The 22163-nt window shown below is 45.9% G+C and overlaps 1 long non-coding RNA gene across 1 annotated transcript; it reads left to right on the forward strand.

Moving 5' to 3' along the window:
* The first annotated feature begins 3241 nt into the window (after positions 1-3241).
* Positions 3242-21366, forward strand: LOC140418402 (uncharacterized). The gene is made up of 3 exons (XR_011945009.1): positions 3242-3373; positions 12955-13070; positions 18591-21366. It is a non-coding gene; the product is annotated as an uncharacterized lncRNA (long non-coding RNA).
* Positions 21367-22163: the final 797 nt, after the last annotated feature.

Raw genomic sequence — 22163 nt, forward strand, 5'->3', positions numbered from 1 at the left:
CCTACCTGCATTAGACCTTCCAAAATGCATTACCTCACATTTGGCCGGATTAAACTCCATCTGCCATCTCTCCGCCCAAGTCTCCAAACAATCTAAATCCTGCTGTATCCTCTGACAGTCCTCATCGCTATCCGCAATTCCACCAACCTTTGTGTCGTCTGCAAACTTACTAATCAGACGAGTTACATTTTCCTCCAAATCATTTATATATACTACAAACAGCAAAGGTCCCAGCACTGATCCCTGTGGAACACCACTGGTCACAGCCTTCCAATTAGAAAAGCATCCTTCCATTGCTACTCTCTGCCTTCTATGACCTAGCCAGTACTGTATCCACTTTGCCAGCTCACCCCTGATCCCGTGTGACTTCACCTTTTGTACTAGTCTACCATGAGGGACCTTGTCAAAGGCCTTACTGAAGTCCATATAGACAACATCCACTGCCCTACCTGCATCAATCATCTTAGTGACCTCCTCGAAAAACTCTATCAAGTTAGTGAGACACGACCTCCCCATCACAAAACCATGCTGCCTCTCACTAATACGTCCATTTGCTTCCAAATGGGAGTAGATCCTGTCTCGAAGAATTCTCTCCAGTAATTTCCCTACCACTGAAGTAAGGCTCACCAGCCTGTAGTTCCCTGGATTATCCTTGCTACCCTTCTTAAACAGAGGAACAACATTGGCTATTCTTCAGTCCTCCGGGACATCCCCTGAAGACAGTGAGGATCCAAAGATTTCTGTCAAGGCCTCAGCAATTTCCTCTCCAGCCTCCTTCAGTATTCTGGGGTAGATCCCATCAGGCCCTGGGGACTTATCTACCTTAATATTTTTTAAGACACCCAACACCTCGTCTTTTTGGATCTCAATGTGACCCAGGCTATCTACACACCCTTCTCCAGACTCAACATCTATCAATTTCTTCTCTTTGGTGAATACTGATGCAAAGTATTCATTTAGTACCTCGCCCATTTCCTCTGGCTCCACACATAAATTCCCTTGCCTATCCTTCAGTGGGCCAACCCTTTCCCTGGCTACCCTCTTGCTTTTTATGTACGTGTAAAAAGCCTTGGGATTTTCCTTAACCCTATTTGCCAATGACTTTTCGTGACCCCTTCTAGCCCTCCTGACTCCTTGCTTAAGTTCCTTCCTACTTTCCTTTTATTCCACGCAGGCTTCGTCTGTTCCCAGCCTTTTAGCCCTGACAAATGCCTCCTTTTTCTTTTTGACGAGGCCTACAATATCTCTCGTTATCCAAGGTTCCTGAAAATTGCCGTATTTATCCTTCTTCCTCACAGGAATATGCCGGTCCTGAATTCCTTTCAACTGACACTTGAAAGCCTCCCACATGTCAGATGTTGATTTGCCCTCAAACATCTGCCCCCAATCTATGTTCTTCAGTTCCCGCCTAATATTGTTACAATTAGCCTTCCCCCAATTTAGCACATTCATCCTAGGACCACTCTTATCCTTGTCCACCAGTACTTTAATATTTACTGAATTATGGTCACTGTTCCCGAAATGCTCCCCTACTGAAACATCTACCACCTGGCCGGGCTCATTCCCCAATACCAGGTCCAGTACCGCCCCTTCCCTAGTTGGACTGTCTACATATTGTTTCAAGAAGCCCTCCTGGATGCTCCTTACAAACTCCGCCCCGTCTAAGCCCCTGGCACTAAGTGAGTCCCAGTCAATATTGGGGAAGTTGAAGTCTCCCATCACCACAACCCTGTTGTTTTTACTCTTTTCCAAAATCTGTCTACCTATCTGCTCCTCTATCTCCCGCTGGCTGTTGGGAGGCGTGTAGTAAACTCCCAACATTGTGACTGCACCCTTCTTATTCCTGATCTCTACCCATATAGCCTCACTGTCCTCTGAGGTGTCCTCCCGCAGTACAGCTGTGATATTCTCCCTAACCAGTAGCGCAACTCCGCCTCCCCTTTTACATCCCCCTCTATCCCGCCTGAAACATCTAAATCCTGGAACGTTTAGCTGCCAATCCTGCCCTTCCCTCAACCAGGTCTCTGTAATGGCAACAACATCATAGTTCCAAGTACTAATCCAAGCTCTAAGTTCATCTGCCTTACCCGTAATACTTCTTGCATTAAAACATATGCACTTCAGGCCACCAGACCCGCTGTGTTCAGCAACTTCTCCCTGTCTGCTCTGCCTCCGAGCCCCACTGTCCCTATTCCCTAGTTCTCCCTCAGTGCTCTCACCTTCTGACCTATTGCTCCCGTGCCCACCCCCCTGCCATACTAGTTTAAACCCTCCCGTGTAACACTAGCAAACCTCGCGGCCAGGATATTTATGCCTCTCCGGGTTAAATGCAACTCGTCCTTATATAGGTCACATCTGCCCCGGAAGAGCTCCCAGTGGTCCAGATAACGGAAACCCTCCCTCCTACACCAGCTGTTTAGCCACGTGTTTAGCTGCTCTATCTTCCTATTTCTAGCCTCACTGGCACGTGGCACAGGGAGTAATCCCGAGATTACAACCCTAGAGGTCCTGTCTTTTAACTTTCTGCCGAGCTCCCTGAACTCCTGCTGCAGGACCTCATGCCCTCAGAGCGTTGTTAGTCTTTGGATTTCTCTTCCACAGGGACCAGTTGTATCTGGGGGTCATTGAATATATTGAAGCACCAGGTTGACAGATATACTATTGCCAAAGGAGTTGAGGGTTATGGGGAATAGGTAGGAAAATAGAGAGAAAGCTGAGATGAGGAGGGATTTCTTCACTCGAGGATCTGGTGAAGCTTTGAAATTCTCTACCCCAGAGGAATGTGCAGCCTCAGTCATCAGGTATGTTCAAGACAAATGTTGACAGGTTTCTAGATACTGAAGATGTCGAGGGATATGGGGAAACTTGTGGAAAAGTTCTGCAGAAGTAGAACGGCCAAGGATCGCATTGAAATGTTGAGCAGACTCGGTGGGCCGAATGGCCTACTCTTGCTGCTATTATACTCTGCCCCCTGGTCAGGAAGCAGTGAGCTGAGCTCGGATCTGTCAATCAACATGAATCAGCACCTTCAGGAGAATTGGGAAGGTGAATATTAGATACAGCAGAGTGAGAATAGAGGGAGAGTGTGTGGGATGGAGATTTACAGATTTTGGAGAATGAGAGAGGAAATAATCTTCCATAGGAACTAGAACTGTCTGTTCTGAATTTCTATCCTGTACTAACTGATGACTTTTGTAAATTGTTTTCAAAGGATATTGGAAGAGGAGGAATTATAGACAGAAATCTCAAACGTCACATCTCGATGTGACAAACTCACTCGATTCCTTCTGATCTGAATATCATTGGGCTCTGAATATCATCAGCGAGAAGGAGAAATGTTTGTCCGATCTGTTGGCTTCAAAAGATTTTAAACGTGAGTGTGACTGGAAAAGCACCGAGACCCACACAACACACACCCGAGTGAGAGTGTTCCAGTGAACTGACTGTTGAAAGAGCTTTAACCAGATACACAGCCTGAAAAAACATTACACCATTCACAGTGAGGAGAGACAGTGCACACGTTCTGTGTGTAGACATCACTCCATTCACAGTGAGGTGAGACAGTGCACATGTTCTGTGTGTAGACAAGGCTTCCACTGATTGTCCAACCTGGAGAGACACAAGGAGACCCAAAACATGGAGAAACCGTCGATATGCGGGGACTCTGGGAAGGGATACAGATTCCCATCAGAGCTGGAGATTCATCGACGCAGTCACACTGGGGAGAGGTCGTTCACCTGCTCTCAGTGTGGGAAAGGATTCATTGATTCATCCACCTTGCTGAGACATCAGCGAGTTCACACTGGGGAGAGGCCGTTCACCTGCTCTCAGTGTGGCAAGGGATTCACTCAGTTATCCAGCCTGCAGACACACCAGCGAGTTCACACTGGGGAGAGGCCATTCACCTGCTCTCGGTGTGGGAAGGGATTCAGTGATTCATCCACCTTGCTGAGACATCAGCGAGTTCACACTGGGGAAAGACCGTTCACCTGCTCTCAGTGTGGCAAGGGATTCACTCAGTTATCCAGCCTGCAGACACACCAGCGAGTTCACACTGGGGAGAGGCCATTCACCTGCTCTCGGTGCGGGAAGGGATTCATTGATTCATCCACCCTGCGGAGACATCAGCGAGTTCACACTGGGGAGAGACCGTTCACCTGCGCTCAGTGTGGGAAGGGATTCATTGATTCATTCAACCTGTGGAAACATCAGCAAATTCACACTGGGGAAAGACCGTTCACCTGCTCTCAGTGTGGGAAGGGATTCGCGCAGTTATCCACCCTGCAGAGACACCAGCGAGTTCACACTGTGGTGAGGCCATTCACTTGCTCTCAGTGTGGGAAGGGATTCATTGATTCATCCACCCTGCTGAGACACCAGCGAGTTCACACTGGGGAGAGGCCATTCACCTGCTCTCAGTGTGGGAAGGGATTCATTGATTCATCCACCCTGCTGAGACATCAGCGAGTTCACACTGGGGAGAGACCGTTCACCTGCTCTCAGTGCGGCAAGGGATTCACTCAGTTATCCAGTCTGCAGACACACCAGCGAGTTCACACTGGGGAGAGGCCGTTCACCTGCTCTCGGTGTGGGAAGGGATTCATTCATTCATCCAACCTGCTGAGACATCAGCGAATTCACACTGGGAAGCGACCATTTACCTGCTCTCAGTGTGGGAAGGGATTCACTTGGTTATCCAGTCTGCAGAGACATCAGCGAGTTCACACTGGGGAGAGGCCATTCACTTGCTCTCAGTATGGGAAGGGATTCATTCATTCATCTAACCTGCGGAGACACCAGCGAGTTCACACTGGGGAGAAGCCATTCACCTGCTCTCCGTGTGGGAAGGGATTCACTCAGTTATCCAGTCTGCAGACACACCAGCGAGTTCACACTGGGGAGAGGCCGTTCACCTGCTCTTAGTGTGGGAAAGGATTACATAGAAACATAGAAAATAGGAGCAGGAAGAGACCATTTTGCCCTTAGCACCTGCTCTGCCATTCGTTATGATCATGGCTTATCATCCAACTCAATAGCCTAATCCCACTTTCCCCTCCATATCCTTTGATCCCCTTCGCCCTAAGTGCTATATCTAACTGCTTCTTGAAAACGTTCAATGTATTGGCCTCAACTATTTCTGTGGTAACACATTCCACAGGCTCACCACTCTCTGGTTGAAGAAATCTCTCTTCATCTCTGTCCTAAATGGTCTGTCCCGTATCCTTAGACTGCGACCTCTCGTTCTGTACACTCCCACCATCAGGAAAATCTTTCCTGCATCTACCCTGTCAAGTCCTGTTGGAATATTATAGGTTTCTATGAGATCCCCCATTCTTCTGAACTCCAGCGAATACAATCCTTACTGATTCACTCTCTCATACGTCAGTCCCACCATCCCAGGAATCAGTCTGGTAAATCTTTGCTGCACTCCCTCTGGAGCAAGAACATCCTTCCTCAGATAAGGAGACCAAAACTGCACACAATATTCGAGGCACGGCCTCGCCAAGGCCCTGTATAATTGCAGCAAGATATCCCTGCTCCTGTACTCTAATCCGCTCGCAATGAAGGCCATTTGCCTTCTTTGCCGCCTGCTGTAGCTGCATGCTTACCTTCAGTGGCTGGTGTACGAGGATACCCAGGTCTCGTTGCACATCCCCCCTCTCTCAATCTATGGTCGTTCAGATAATAATCTGCCTTCTCATTTTGTTACCTCATCTAAATAGTTAATATATAGGGTAGCACAGTGGTTAGCACTGCTGCCTCATGGCACTGAGGATCAGTGTTCAATCCTACCCCGGATCACTGTCTGTGTGGAGACAAGTTCTTCCTGTGTCTCCGTGGGTCTCACCCCCATAACCCAAAGATCTGCAGGGTAGGTGAATTGGCCACACTAAATTGCCCCTTAATTAGTAAAAAAGAATTGGGTTCTTTCATTTTTTTAAAAAATCATTAATATATCTTGTGATTATCTGGGGTCTGAGCACCAATCCCTGCGATACCCCACTAGTCACTGCCTGCCAATTTGAAAAAGACCCATTAATTCCTACTCTTTGTTTCCTGCCTGCCAACCAGTTTTCTATCCATCTCAATATACAGCCCCGAATCCCACGTGCTTTTATTTTACACACTAATCTCTTATGCGGGACTTTGGTCAAAAGCCATCTGAAAGTCCAAATATACCACATCCACTGGCTCTCCCTCGTCAACTCTACCAGTTATACCCTCAAAGAATTCCAGTAGATTTGTCAAGCATGATTTCTGTCCAATCCTGAGTCTGTCCAATCCTGCCACTGTTTTCTAAGTTTTCTAGGGCTGCACGGTAGCACTGTTGCTTTACAGCGGCAGGGACCCGGGTTCAATTCCTGGCTTGGGTCACTGTCTGTGCGGAGTCTACATGTTCCCCGTGTCTTTGTGGGTTCCTCTGGCCCCTCCGGTTTCCTGCCACAAGTCCCAAAAGACGTGCTGTTAGATAATCTGGACATTCTGAATTCTCCCGCTGTGTACTCGAACAGGCGCCGGAGTGTGACGATTCAGGGCTTTTCACAGGAACTTCATTGCAGTGTTAATGTAAGCCTACTTATGGCAGTAAAGATTATTATTATAAGTGCTTTGCTATAAAATCTTTGGGAATGGATTCTAGATTTTTCCTCTTGCCGATGTCAGGCTTACTGGTCTATAATTCCCTGTTTTCTCTCTGTCTCGCTTTTTAAATAGTGGAATTACATAAACCACACTCCAATCTGCAGGAACTGTTCCAGAGTCTATAGAATCCTGGAAGATGACCACCAATGCATCCACTATTTCTCGAGCCATTTCTTTAAGTACTTTGGGATGCAATTATCAGGCTCTGGGGATTTATCAGCCTTCAATACCATCAATTTCCCCAACACCATTTCTCTACTAATATTGATCTCCTTCAGTTCCTCCCTCTCACTAAATCCTGTGTTCCCCAACACTTCTGGTGTCTGATTTGTGCCCTCATTTGTGAAGACAGAACCAAAGTATGTATTTATTTGCTCAGCCATTTCTTTGTCCCCTATTATACATTCCCCTGTTTCTGACTTTCAGGAACCTACATTTGTGTTCACCAATCTTTTTCTTTTCACATACTTATAGAAACTTTTACAATCAGCCTAATTTCCTGTTTTATGCCATTCCCAACATCACCACTGCAGTTTGGGGTCTGTATACGATGCCCACTAATTATTTTGCCCCTTGGTGTTTCTCCGCTCTACCCATACAGATTCCACATTGTCGGAGCTAATATCCTTCCTCACTATTGCATTAATTTCCTCTTTAACCAGCACTGCCACTCCACTGCCTTTTCCTTTTTGTCTGTCCTTCCTAAATACGGAATATATTCAATTCCCATCCCTGGTCACCCTGCAGCCATGTCTCCATAATCCCGATTATGTCACACCCGTTCACGTCTAGTTGCGCAACAGACTTAGTTATGCCATCTGCAGTCACACCAGGGAGTTCATACTGGGGAGAGGCCATTCACCTGCCCTCAATGTGCGAAGAGATCTAGTAATTCATGGCACTTTCTGAGACAAATTCACAACTGATTATAGGGATTGGATTCTGCTGTTATTGTTTCTGTTCTCAATTACATCCAGGACTGCATTTTGTTAATTCTGTTGGTCAATGGGGATGGTCAGAGGGTTTCTTTGTGCTGGACTGGTCGGTCTCACAACTTCGTCTCCTGTGGTCTGATTCTCTCTGAGCCTTCTTGCGAATCTCTGGTTTCACATTTCACAAGGATCAAAGAGTGAAAGGGTGTTTGGAGGTTAGAAAATGTTTCATTACCATTTCTGTTTGGAAACCTCAAAATCATGCCACATTGTCATGAAGATGGGCTATGGTGATTAGATGGTTCTTTGTTCAATTTATCATGGTGTTTCCTCACAGAAGACAACTATCAGGGTATGAGGGGCAAGTTGTCTGAGGTGCACTGGGAAACTACGTTAAATAGTGTCGTCGGAGACAGGCAATCACTGATATTTAACGAATTATTACTGATTTACACATGGATCGGTTAGTTCAGTTGGCTGGATGGCTGGTTTATGCTGAGTGACACCAACAGTACAGGTTAAATTCCCATACCGGCTGAGGTTAGCCATGGTCTATGTCAGTATTTATGCTCCACATGATCCTCCACCCACCCCTCTACATCTCCCCCATCAGCATCTCCTATTTTTCCTCCCTCATGTATGTATCTAGCATTACGTTCAATGGATTCATGCTGTTCACCTCACCCACTCGCTGTGGAGTGAGTTCCACATTCTCACCACTCGCTGGGTAAAGAGGTTTCTATTGAAATTCCTGTTGGATTATTGAATCCCTTCATAATCTTAAAGATTTCCATCAGTCACCCATCAGTCTTCTCTTTTCCAGGAAAAAGCAGCCCCAGCATTTCCTGAGTGTTAAATGCTCTCAGTCCTGTATATTATGAATCTTTGTTGCACTTTATCCAGTGCCTCTATTTACTTTTTCGAAATGGAGATCACCAATGTTGACAGTGGTCCCAGTGTAGTCTAACCCTGGTTCTAAACAAGTTGGACATTTCCACCGTGCTTTTCAATTCTATCCCTCTAGAATGGAAGCCTATATATGGGCCCCACACTTTAGGAGAGATGTGAAGTTCTTAGAGACGGTGGAGAGAAAATTTACAATAATAATGATCTTTATTATTGTCACAAGTAGGCTTATATTAACACTGCAATGAAATCCCTGTGAAAATCCCCTAGTCGCCACACTCTGGTGCCTTTTCGGGTACACCGAGGGAGAATTCAGAATGTCCAATTCACCTAACAAGCACATCTTTCGAGACTTGCGGAAGGAAACTGGAGCACCCGGAGGAAACCCACGCAGACACGGAGAAAACGTGCAGAATCCGCAGAGACAGTGACCCAAACTGGGAATCGAATGTGGGACCCTGGTGCTGTGAAGCAACAGTGCTATCCATTGTGCTAAAATGGCACCAGAGATGAGGGACTCCAGTTAGTTGGAGTGACTGGAGCAGCTGAATTTCTCTCCTGAGATCACAGCATCTGGAGGGTGGGGAATGGGGCCATTCAGCCCTTTGGGACCGTGTCGGCTCCCAGTGGAGGAAGCCAGTCTGCCCATTGCCCCGTTCTATCCCCAAATCTGTGCAGGTTTATTTCTCTCCTTGTCTGTCCAATTTCCTATTGAAATTCTTCTGTCATCTCTGCATCTCCTACGCTCAAAGGCAGCAAGTTGCAGGTTGTTACTCCTCGTTTTACATGTACACAAGGCTCCTAGAGTATAGAGGAGTCTATTTGGCCCATTTTCCCATGCCAGCTCTCTGTACAGCGACCCATTTAATCCCATAGTTCGACTATTTTGTTTTGAGAATGCATCAAATTCCCTTTTGGAAGTTACAGTCCAATGAGGTTCCAGCACCATTGAGACAGTGCATTCCAAATCACAACAACTCGCTGTGTTTTACAACAAATAATTGTGCATATGGTGTGTCTGGAGTTTCACAGAGTATTCAAAATGGTGTCAATGTCGTGGTTCTGGCACAAAATTAAGACTCAATCTTTATTAATGATTCTGGAGAGGTTACCGAGTGTAATATATTCTAGTTTATGGACAATTAGAACAAATTAACATTTCTATAAAACCTCTCATTACCACTGGACCTCCTAAAATGTTTTAAAGCCAATGGAGTACTTTTGAAACATATTCACTGTTGTAATGTAGGAAGCTGTAAGTACGCATGTGTAATCACATTTAGTTTTAAAATTGTTATTTTCGTCGTGTATTCACTGTCATTTGTAACAAGGTCAAGGAAGCCCTTTTATACCTCGAACATGTGGCTTCCTGCAGCCATTGAACCTTCTGTACCTTTTCTATATTAACTATGTATTGATTTCACAGCAAAAAAATAAATAAATTAATGATTATTCAGTAGTGAACATTGATTATCATTAGTGTATTAGGTGATTATATTGTAAAGACTAGATCTTTATTTTAAAAATAACACTTTCAACCAAAATGTTTCCAGAAACTGCAGAGCTATCAGAATTTGTTTAAACAAATTAATTACTTTACTTTATAATTTTGAGAAGTTACAAGACATCACCTTCTGCCAAGACTATATGGGCTATGCAGTGGCATAATGGTATTGTTACTGGGCTAGTAATCCAGAGACCCAGTTTAATGATCTGGGATTGAATCTGGCTATGACAGATATTGAAATTGAATAAAAGTCTCAAATTAAAAGTCTAATGATGACATTGTGGATTGTTCTAAAAACCTGTCTGGTTCACGAATGTCCTTCAGGAAATCTGCTCTCCTTCCATGGCCTGACCTACACGTGACTCCAGATCCACAGCAATGTTGTGGTTGATTTGTAAGTGCCCTCTGAAATAGCCTCACAAGACACGCAGTTCAAGGGCAATTGGAATGAGCAGTAAATGCTGGCCCAGCCAGTGACGCCCACCTCCAATGAATGAATAATTTTAAGGCGGCTCATTGTTCAATCTGAAGATGAGTAAGAAACTGTCTCTTCGATTGGAATTGATTTATTGTCACGTGTGCTGAGGTACAATGAAAAGTCTTGCTCTGTGTACAGTCCAGACAGATCGTTCCATACATGAAAAAACAAAGTGCGGATCTTGGCAGTTTGCTCAGTTCACAGAATAATTTAATGGCTCTGTAGACACAGATTAACTTGTTAATCAACATTCAAATATATCTAATGGTAATGTGTGCTCATATAGACAGACACAAACAAATCAATAACTGAATTAGAGGCAATCCAGAGAAGTAACTGAACCAGCTTGTTGAAAAAAACAGTCTTCTTGATGGAGAAACAGGAACAGCCACTCAGGGAGATGAGGAAATCCAGGCTGAGTGAGGATTTGCTGTCACCCCTCCTTTCTTATACATGGACAGTATTTAGGCTGCAGAATGTTTCACACCAAAACACAGAGGGGTCAAATATAAGCAACACATAATTCTCAATTCACTTCCATGTGACGATATTTGACTTTGTTTAAAAGCTGACTGGTCAAACTCAACAAAGCACCATTGGCTTTGTATTACCCACTTAACAAGTTTCCTTTGTTGCTCAGTTATGTTTGCAATTCAGTGGTGTATATTTCAGAGTTATTCAATTCAAAATGAAGACATATATAATAAATAAAAATACTGATGTTAAACATTGAATAATGAAACAAATATTGAGTAAAGGTGGATGATTTTTTTTCTGTCGGAAGATCAGAATGATGCATTATTAATTGAAGAGAAAGCATAATCCATGCTGACTCTGTCCGATCCTGCCACTGGTTTCTAAGTGCTTTGCTATAAAATCTTTGATAATGGATACTAAAATTCTCCCCACTGCTGATGTCTGGCTTCCTGGTCAATAATTCCCTGTTTTCTCTCTATCTCGCTTTTTAAATAGTAGAGTTACATAAGCCACCCTCCAATCTGCAGGAACTGTTCCAGAGTCTATAGAATCCTGGAAGATGACTACCAATGCATCCACTATTTCTAGAACCACTTCCTTAAGTACTTTGGGATGCAGATTATCAGGCCCTGGGGATTTATCAGCCTTCAATCCCATCAATTTCCCCAACACTTCTGGTGTCTGATTTGTGCCCTCATTTGTGAAGACAGAACCAAATTATGTATTTATTTGCTCACCCATTTCTTTGTTCCCTATTTCCATTCCCCTGTTTCTGACTGTAAGGAACCTACATTTGTGTTCGCCAATCTTTTTCTCTTCACATTCCTATAGAAACTTTTGCAATCAGCCTAATTTCCTGTTTTATGCCATTCCCAACATCACCACTGCAGTTTGGGGTCTATATACGATGCCCACTAATTATTTTGCCCCTTGGTGTTTCTCAGCTCTACCCATACAGATTCCACATTGTCAGAGCTAATATCCTTCCTCACTATTGTATTAATTTCCTCTTTAACCAGCACTGCCACTCCACTGCCTTTTCCTTTTTGTCTGTCCTTCCTAAATACTGAATATATTCAATTCCCACCACCTGCCCTCAATGTGCGAAGGGATTTAGTAATTCATCGCACTTTCTGAGACACCAACAAGTTCACAACTGATTACAGGGATTGGATTCTGCTGTTATTGTTTCTGTTCTCAAATACATCCAGGACTGCAGTTTGTTCATTCTGTTGGTCAATGGGGATGGTCAGAGGATGTCTTTCTGCTGGACTGGCCGGTCTCACAACTTCTCCCCCAGTGGGCTGATTCTCTCTGAGCCTTCTTGTGAATATCTGGTTTAACATTTCACAAGGATCAAAGAGTGAAAGGGGGTGTGGAGGTTAGAAGATGTTTTATTACCATTTCTATTGGAAAGCCCCAATATCATGCCACATTGCCATGAAGATGGGCTAAGGTGGTTATATGGCTCTTTTGTTTAATTTATCTTGGTGCTTCTCGCAGAAGAAAACTATCAGGGTATGAGGGGCAAGCTATCTGAGGTGCACTGGGAAACATTAAATAGTATGGTGGGAGACAGACAATTAGTAATATTTACATTATTACAGATTTACATCGGGATCGATTAGCTCAGTTGGCTGGATGGCTGGTTTGTGCTGAGTGACACCAACAGCACAGGTTAAATTCCCATACCAGCTGAGGTTAGCCATGGTCTGTGTCAGTATTTATGCTGCACATGAGCCTCTACCCAACCTTCTACATCTATCTCTCTCTCTCTCTTCCCCCCCCCCCCGCCTGCCCGCCGCCCCCCCGCCGCCCGCCCCCCCACCCGCTTCCCAATTGGCCGAGGAAGGCAGTGTGTCACAAGGCTGGATGTGTTGACCGATTAATGGCTGGAGGATGGCGGCAGGTCATGTGATCAAACCTCCAGGAATACGTTTAATCAAAGTTGATGAGGAGAGAATGTTGTGAATTTCTATCCGAAACTGAGTGAGGTTTTTGTACATTTACAGGATACTGGAAGTGGAGGTTTAACAGACGGGAAACTCAAACCAAATGTCACATCGCAATCTGACAGAGTCACTCGATTCATCAGAACCTGAATATCAGCAGCATCTGGGTGTGGAAGGTAAAAGGTTTGTCTGTTCTGTCTGTGAGGGAAGATTTCTGGTCTCAGTGTGACTGGAAAAGCCCCGAGATTCACAAACCCTGGTTAGACCAAACCTGGAGAACTGTGTTCAGTTCTGGGCAACAAACCGGAAGAATAGAATGGCCTCGGAGGGAGTGTAGCACAGATTTACCTGAGTGATATCTGAACCCCCCGGGTTTAAATTACAAGGCGAGATTAGACAAAAATATTAGAATCGGCTGGCAGCACGGTGGTTCGATCCCGGCTCTGGGTCACTGCCCATGTGTAGTTTGCACATTCTCCTGGTGTTTGCGTGGGTTTCGCCCCCACAGCCCAAAGATGTGCAGGCTAGGTGGATTGACCACGCTAAATTGCCCCTTAATTTGAAAAAATGAATTGGGTACTCTAAATTTATTTTAAAACATTATGGGCAGAGAAGGGCATTCGGTCCATTGAGTCCATGCTAGCTCTGTAATCGGCATTGTGGTTAACACTGTTGCTTCACAGCGCCAGGGACCCGGGTTCGATTCCTGGCTTGGGTCACTGTCTGTGCGGAGTGCTGTGATTTCCTCCCACAAGTCCCGAAAGCCGTGCTTGTTAGGTAATTTGGACATTCTGAATTCTCGCTCGGTGTACCCGAACAGGCGCCGGAGTGTGGCGACTTGGGGATTTTCACAGTAACTTCATTGCAGTGTTAATGTAAGCATACTTTTAACACGAAGAAAGATTATTATTATTATCTGGAGCAATCCAGTCAGAGTTATTCTCCGGCTCTATCTCTGTATCCTCACAGCTTTCTTGCTCTCAGGTTTCTATCCAATTTTTAAAAACATCATTTATTGTTTCTATTTCCAAACTCCATCATAGGCAGCAAGTTTAAGGTCCTTGCCACTGGCTGTGTAAAAACATTCTTCCTCATACCTCCTGGACCATTTACATGCATAGATACGGAGCAAAGTAGAAAATAGGAGCAGGAGGGGACCATTTGGCCCTTCGAGCCTGCCCCACCATTCATTACGATCAGAGCTGATTAGTCTCAATAGCCTAATCCCGCTTTCCCCCCATGTCCTTTGATCCCCTTCACCCTAAGTGCTGTAGCGAACTACTTGAAAACATGCAATGTTTTGGCTTTAATTAGTTCCTGTGCCGATGAATTCCACAGGCTCACCACTCTCTGGGTGAAGATATTTCTCCTCATCTCCGTCCTAAATGGTCTACCCCGTATCCTCAGATTGTGATCCCTATTTCTGGACACTCCCACTATCAGGAACATCCTTCCTGAATCTACTCTGTCTCACCCAGTTTTTTTTTTTTAACATAAATTTAGACTCCACAATTCTTTTTTTGCAATTAAAGGGCAATTTTAGCATGGCCAATCTACCTACCCTGCACATCTTTGGATTTGTGTGGGTGAGACCCACACAAACACAGGGAGAATGTGCAAACTCCGCACAGACAGTGACCCGGGGCCGGAATCAAACCCGGGTCCTCGGCGACATGAGGCAGCTGTGCTAACCACTGCGCCACTCTTTCTAGGTTTCTATGAGATCCGCCCTCATTCTTCTGAACTTGGGGCAGCACGGTAGCACAAGTGGATAGCACAGTGGCTTCACAGCGCCAGGGTCCTAGGTTTGATTCCCCGCTGTCTGTGCGGAGTCTGCACATCCTCCCCGTGTGTGCGTGGGTTTCCTCCGGGTGCCCAGGTTTCCTCCCACAGTCCAAAGATGTGCAGGTTAGGTGGATTGGCCATGATAAATTGCCCTTGGTGACCAAAAAGATCAGGAGGGGTTATTGGGTTACGGGGATAGGGGGGAAGCGAGGGCTTATGTGGGTCGGTGCAGACTCGATGGGCCGAATGGCCTTCTGCACTGTATGTTCTATGTTCCAGCGAATACAATCCTCACCGATTCAACCTAACCTACCTATCTTTGAACTGGGAGGAAACCGAAGCACCTGGAGGAAACCCACACAGACACGGGAGAAAGTGCAAACTCCACACAGTCAGGGTGGGAATTGAACCCGGGTCCCTGGTGCTGTGAGGCAGCAGTGCTAAACACTATGCCACCCCCTGTCTTGCAACCTCAAGAGAAAAACAAATCCTTATCCCCGTCTGAAATGGGTGACCCCTCACTTTGCAACAGTGACCCCCTTGTTCCAGATTCTCCCTCAAGAGGAAACATCCTCTCCACATCCACCCTGTCAAGACCCCTCAGCATCTTATATTGTTCAATCCAGTTTTACCCAAAACTTTAAATCTCTGTCCCGACTGCTTGTACGATCAGTGAATGGAAACAGAGTTTCTTTGTCCACCCAATGGAAACCTGGCATAATCTTGTGTACCTGAATCAAATCTCCCCTCAACCTCCTTTGCTGGAACGATTCTGGAAAACTCCTCTGCACCTTCTCCAAGAACCTTCACATTCTTCCTGAAGAGTGGTGACCAGAGCTTTATAAAGATTCATAGAATTAGAGCCATAGAATTCCTGCAGTGCAGAAGGGGGCCATTTGGCCCATCGAGTCTGCTCTCATTCTCTGAAAGGGCACCCTGCCTCGGCCCTCACCCTGACCCTGTCCCTGTAACCCCATTGCCCCACCGAACCTGCACAGCCCTGGACACTAAGGGGCAATTTATCAAGGCCAATCCACCTAACGTGCCCTTCTTTAGACTGTGGGAGGAAACCTGAGCACCGGGTGGAAACCCACGCAGACACGGGGAGAAAGTGCAAACTCCACACAGTCACCAAGGCCGGAATTGAACCCGGGTCCCTGGCACTGTTACGCAGCAGTGCTAATTACTGTGCTACCAGAAGCATCGTTTCAGAATCAGTATTACTGTTTATAAAGCTCAAGATTGAAGTTGCTTTGCCAACTACTCTCTTAATATGTCTTGTAGATATACAAAATCCCTCTTCACCTCTTTCTCTCTCCTCCCAAAGAGGTCAGTTGGGTTTTTAAGACCATAAGACATAGGAGCGGAAGTAAAGCCATTCGGCCCATCGAGTCCACTCCACCATTCAATCATGGCTGATTTCAACTCCATTTACCCGCTCTCTCTCCATAGCCCTTAATTCCTCGAGAAATCAAGAATTTATCAACTTCTGTCTTAAAGACACTCAACGTCCCGGCCTCCACCGCCCTCTGTGGCAATGAATTCCACAGACCCACCACTCTCTGGCTGAAGAAATTTCTCCTCATCTCTGTTCTAAAGTGACTCCCTTTTATTCTAAGGCAGTGCCCCCGGGTCCTAGTCTCCCCTGTCAATGGAAACAACTTCCCTACATCCACCCTATCTAAGCCATTCATTATCTTGTAAGTTTCTATTAGATCTCCCCTCAGCCTCCTAAACTCCAATGAATATAATCCCAGGATCCTCAGACGTTCATCGTATGTTAGGCCTACCATTCCTGGGATCGACCGTGTGAATCTCTGCTGGACCCGATCCAGTGCCAGAATGTCCTTCCTGAGGTGTGGGGCCCCAAATTGCTCACAGTATTCTAAATGGGGCCTAACTAATGCTTTATAAAGCTTCAGAAGTACATCCCTGCTTTTATATTCCAAGCCTCTTGAGATAAATGACAACATTGCATTTGCTTTCTTAATTACGGACTCAACCTGCAAGTTTACCTTTAGAGAATCCTGGACTAGGACTCCCAAGTCCCTTTGCACTTCAGCATTATGAATTTTGTCAACGTTTAGAAAATAGTCCATGCCTCTATTCTTTTTTCCAAAGTGCAAGACCTCGCACTTGCCCACGTTGAATTTCATCAGCCATTTCTTGGACCACTCTCCTAAACTGTCTAAATCTTTCTGCAGCCTCCCCACCTCCTCCATACTACCTGCCCCTCCACCTATCTTTGTATCATCGGCAAACTTAGCCAGAATGCCCCCAGTCCCGCCATCTAGATCGTTGATATATAAAGAGAACAGCTGTGGTCCCAACACTGAACCCTGCGGGACACCACTCGTCACCGGTTGCCATTCCGAAAAAGAACCTTTTGTACCAACTCTCTGCTTTCTGCCTGACAGCCAATCGTCAATCCATGTTAGTACCTTGCCTCGAATACCATGGGCCCTTATTTTACTCAGCAGTCTCCTGTGAGGCACCTTATCAAAGGCCTCCCTCCCTCTCCAGTATCCTTTCAAGCCGGTCAGAGATGTCCCGCTCCCTAGCACCGGGCAGGCAACATACCATGTGGGACTCTTTATCCTGCTCACAAAGGATACTATCTATCCCCCTGATAATAGAATCCCCTACAACTACAACTTGCCTATTTACTCCCTCCCCTTGAATGGCCTGCTGAACCATGGTGCCTTGGTCAGCTGACTCATCCTTCCTGCAGCGCTGTTCGCCATCCACACCTGGAGCAAGTGCCTCATACCTGTTGGACAGGGTCAAGGGCTGAGGCTCCTGAGTTCCTGACTGCTGGTTACCTTTACCTGCCTGACTTGCAGTCACACCCTGCTGTCCCTGGCCACTGGTGGGATTTAAAGTACTTATTCTGACAGGTGTGACTGCATCCTGAAACACAGTGTCCTGGTAAGTCTCCCCCTCCCGGATGTGCCTCAGTGTTTGAAGCTCAGACTCCAGCTCATCAACTCTGAGCCGGAGCTCTTCGAGCAGCCAACACTTACTGCAGATGTGGTCGCTGCAGCTCGCAATGGGATCTGCCAGCTCCCACATCAAGCAGCTGAAGCACATCAACTGACCAGCCATCACTACTTAATTAATTAGTTTAATTTAAGTTTACGAGTTTAGCTGTGTTTTTTTAAAATTTGGGGCAGATTTGCTATCAACCAATCAGATCACAGCTTCCCTCTGACGTCACTTTTGGAAAACAAAACTGGAAAACAGGAAGTTACCATTAGGTTTTTATACTCACAGAGACTGCTCCTCCGCCTCCGAACGGCTCCCGAAATTAGGCCCGGTGAAAGAGAGAGAACAAAACGGTCGGGAATAAGCACCTTCACCCACTCTTCACCGAATTACCTCCCTGCACCAAATTACCAAATTCTCACTGTCTGTGTCTCACTCACTCAGGCTGTATCTCCTTGACCTGCGCAATGCTTACTAAGTGCGCTTTCTGTTTGTCTTTTATACAGACTTTAGGATGACTCACGCTAAAACTTCAAATGGAAGAATACAATGTGTACCTTTGTGCCCCTTAACAGGCCTCAGGTGACTGCCAGATAACTGCCTCTCAGCAATTAGGGTGGGGGCAGCTTCAGCCAATCAGACACTAATATACACTGCACTTTTAACTGAAAAACAGCACAATTAGATTAACCACCTTTCCTGGTTACCTCACTGCACCAAATTACCAAATTCTCACTCTGTCTGTGTCTCACTCACTCAGGCTGTGTCTCCTTGACCTGCGCAATGCTGACAATCCAGCAGTTTTCATGGTCACTTTTTCCCAGTGCCGGCCCCACAAATGACCAGATTCATTCAGCTCAATTTCACAACCTGCCTTTGTGTTTTTTTGGCTTATCTCTCACTCCCTATTTTCTGTTTTAAATCAGTTTCGCAGGGTGTTTGAAGGGGAGGCTTCAAAGTCCGGAAACCCAAACCAAGCATCACATCAGGATCTGACAGAGACCTCAATTTATCACATCCTGAATATCATCGTACTTTGAACATGGAAGGAAAAAGCATCGTCCACAGTGGGGAGAAACCGTACACGTGTTGTGTGTGTGGACGAGGATTTGCTCGATCATCAGGCCTCACAAGACACAAATGTAGTCACACTGAGAAACAGTGGAAATGTATGGACTGTGGGAAAGGATTCACTTCCCCATCCCAGCTGGAAATTCATCGACGCAGTCACACTGGAGAGAGACCATTCACCTGCTTCAAGTGTGGGAAGAGATTCACTCAGTTATCCAATCTGTCTGCACACCAGCAAGTTCACACTGGGGAGAGACCATTCACCTGCTCCAAATGTGGGAAGGGATTTACTGTTTCAGCCCACTTGCTGAGACACCAGCGAGTTCACACTGATGAGAGACCGTTTCAATGTCCAGACTGCGGGAAGTGCTATAAAAGTTCTGGGAATCTGATGTTCCATCAACGTGTTCACACTGACGAGAGACCGTTTAGGTGCTGTCACTGCGGGACTGGGTTCAGACAATCATCTGACCTCACTGTACATCAGCGAATTCACACAGGGGAGAGACCATTCACCTGCTCCGAGTGTGGGAAGGGATTCACTCGATCATCCAATCTGCTGACACACCAACAAGGTCACAAGTAACCACAGTGATTTGATTTTGCTGTTTCTCACATTCAGGACTGAACCATGTTCATTTGGGTCTCTTTCTGCTGATAACAAACTCCAGCCCATTTACAGGGGCTAATATTCTGGCTAAAAGTCAAATAAATTAGATTTGTGTTAAATATGCAGTGTGTTGAAACTTTTCAATAGCTCTGATACAAGTTTGTTCCTTTTGAAGTACTCTCGCTCTCCCCTGTCTCTTCCATCCTCACCTCCAACAAGAAGTGTGAGGAGCTTGTGGAGCTTCTTTGTGACTGAGATTGAGTAAATCCGATCAGCTGCCTCTGCTGCTTCCCTCCCTCCCACGAGCCCACCGGACCAAACTGTCTCTAAATTTCATCCTTTCCCGAGCCCTGAACCCACATCTTTCTCTAGTTTCTCTCCCATCTCCCCTCATGCCCTCTCAGAGCTCACCTTGTCCATGAGACCCAGCTCCTGCTCCATCGACCCTATTCCCACTGAGCTACTGATCAGCCAACTACCCTGTGTCCATGGATATTGCCAACATTTCTCTCTCTTCAGGTACTGTCCCTCTGTCTTTCAAATCTGCCATCATCACCCCCTCCTCAATAAAACAGGTCCTTGACCCTGCCATCCTTACAAATTACTGCCCCATCTTCAACCTCCCTCTCCTCTCCAAACTCTTTGAACATGTTGCCACCTCCGAAATCCTTGCCCATTTTTCCCAGAACTCCCATGTTTAAATCCCTTCAATCATGTCTCTGCCCTGTCACCGCAGTGAAATACAAGAGACAAACAGAATCTTACCAAGAGAGAAGACAGACAATCTGGGAGCTTGGATGCAAGGGTGGCACGGTAGCACAGTGGGTAGCACTGTTGATTCACAGCACCAAGGACCCGGGTTCGATTCCCGGCTTGTGTCACTGTCTGTGCGGAGTCTGCAAGTTCTCCCAGTGTCTGCATGGTTTTCCTCCTGGTGCTCCGGTTTCCTCCCACACTCCAAATATATGCAGGTTAGGTGGATTGACTATGCTAAATTGCCCTTGGTGTCCAAAAAGGTTGGGTGGGGTTACGGGGATAGGTTGGAAGTGTGTGGGATTAAATGGGGTGTACTTTCAAAAGGGCCGATGCAGACCCGATGGGTCGAATGGCCTCCTTCTGCACTGTACATTCTGCGATTATATTCTATCTATGATTCTGAGATCGAGATAGCTGAGGAAATTGTGGAGGTATTGGTGATGATTTTTCAGGAATCACTGGAGGCAGGAAGGGTCCCAGAGGACTGGAATGTGGCTCATGTAACACCACTGTTTAAGAATGGAGGGAGGCAGAAGACAGGAAATTATAGGCCGGTTAGCCTGATTTTGGTCATTGGTAAGATTTTAGAGTCTGTATTAAAGAAGAGATCGTGGAGTACTTGGAAGTGCATGGTAAAATAGGACTGAGTCAGCAAGGCTTTGTCAAAGGGAGGTCGTGCCTGACAAATCTGTTATAGTTCTTTGAGGCGGTAACAAGGAAGTTATACAAAGGAGAACCAGTAGACGTGATTTATTTAGATTTCCAGAAGGCCTTTGACAAGGTGCCACATAGGAGACTGTTAAATAAGTTAAAAGCCCATGGTGTTAAGGGTAAGATCCTGGCTTGGATAGATAATTGGCTGACTGGCAGAAGGCAGAGAGTGGGGATAAAGGGGTCTTTTTCAGAATGGCAGCCGGTGACTAGTGATGTGCCTCAGGTGTCTGTGCTGGGACCACAACTTTTTACAATATACATTAATGATCTGGAAGAAGGAACTGAAGGCACTGTTGCTAAGTTTGCACATGATACCAGATATTGAGGAAGCAAGGGGGCTGCAGAAGGATTTGGACAAGCTAGGAGATGGCCAATGAAGTGGCAAATGATTTCCAATGTGGAAAAGTGTGAGGTTATGCACTTTGGAAGGAGGAATTTAGGCACAGACTATTTTCTAAATGGGGAAATGCTTAGAAAATCAGAAGCACAAAGGAACTTGGGAGTCTTTGTTCATGATACTCTTAAGGTTGATGTGCAGGTTCAGTCGGCAGTTAAGAAGCCAAATGCAATGTTCGCATTTATGTCAAGACGGCTCGACTACAAGACCAAGGATGTACTTCTGAGGCTGTATAAGGCTCTGGTCAGACCCCATGTGGAGTATTGTGAGCAGTTTTGGGCCCTGTATCTAAGGAAGGATGTGCTGGCCTTGGAAAGGGTCCAGAGGAGGTTCACAAGAATGATCCCTGGAATAAAGAACTTGTATGAGGAATGGTTGAGGGCTCTGGGTCTGTACTCGTTGGAGTTTAGAAGGATGAGGGGGGATCTTATTGAGACTTACAGGATATTTCGAGGCCTGGATAGAGTGCACGTGGAGAGGATGTTTCCACTTGTAGGAAAAACTAGAACCAGAGGACACCATCTCAGACTAAAGGGACGATCCTTTAAAACAGAGATGAGGAGGAATTTCTTCAGCCAGAGGGTGGTGAATCTGTGGAACTCTTTGCCGCAGAAGGCTGTGGAGGCCAAATCACTGAGTGTCTTTAAGACAGAGATAGATAGGTTTGAGGTCAATAAGGGGATCAGGGGTTATGGGGAGAAGGCAGGAGAATGGGGATGAGAAAATATCAGCCATTGAATGGCGGAGCGGACTCGATGGGCCGAGTCGCCTAATTCTGCTCCTATATCTTTTGGTGATTCTAGAATAGCCAAACCTGCACATCTTTAGACGGTGGGAGAAAACTGGAGCACCTGGAGGAAACACACACAGTCACGGGGAGAAGGTGCAAACTTCACACAGTCACCCAAGGCCGGAATTGAACCCAGGTCACTGGTGCTGCGATGCAACAGT

The sequence above is a fragment of the Scyliorhinus torazame genome, chromosome 5 (genome assembly GCF_047496885.1).
Source record: "Scyliorhinus torazame isolate Kashiwa2021f chromosome 5, sScyTor2.1, whole genome shotgun sequence".
In the NCBI taxonomy this organism is placed as follows: Eukaryota; Metazoa; Chordata; class Chondrichthyes; order Carcharhiniformes; family Scyliorhinidae; genus Scyliorhinus; species Scyliorhinus torazame.